We start from the raw sequence: 616 nt of genomic DNA, 5'->3' as shown, positions 1-616 counted from the left end.
TTCTTACTCACAGAATTCCTATGTCAAAGCAAAGATTTGTAAAAGAAAAGTTAAGTGACTCAGTGTGCTAACAGCGGGGCTGGGAATCTTAGCTTTGAACTCAGTTCTTCTGCCAGTAAAGAATATGCCTATTAAGAAGTAACAAAATACTCAAAAGATAAAATTCTGGCTTCAAAGAATAATAAAGCTTTAAAATTTCATGCAGACCTTCTTCAGAATTCCTGAAACAAAGACAGGTATACATAAAGACACTATTAAAAATATTTCTGGTTTATTTTGGTAAAACATTTTTAAGGACAAAACTAAATGAAGACCAAGGAAGCCTTTATGTTTTAGAAGATGGTGAAAAGAAAATGTTGTGCTCTGCATCTTTGTCCAGCGGACTTGTTTTTGTTTCCCCAAACTGAAGTTAAACTTTATTATTTGTTCACTCTGTTTTAGAAAGTGAGAACTCATCTTTAGTGAGCTACTATTTACATTTGTGACTGTTCGGAAAGACAACGAGAGAGAGAGAGAGAGAGAGAGAGAGAGACAGAGAGAGACAGAGAGACAGAGAGACAGAGAGAGAGAGAGATAGAGACAGAGAGAGAGAGACAGAGAGAGAGACAGAGAGAGA

The sequence above is a fragment of the Petaurus breviceps genome, unplaced genomic scaffold, assembly GCF_028583685.1.
Source record: "Petaurus breviceps papuanus isolate PSGF00001 unplaced genomic scaffold, PetGlider_PUasm1.0 90769, whole genome shotgun sequence".
NCBI classification, from domain to species: Eukaryota; Metazoa; Chordata; class Mammalia; order Diprotodontia; family Petauridae; genus Petaurus; species Petaurus breviceps.
Note: the sequence above shows the minus strand (reverse complement) of the source record.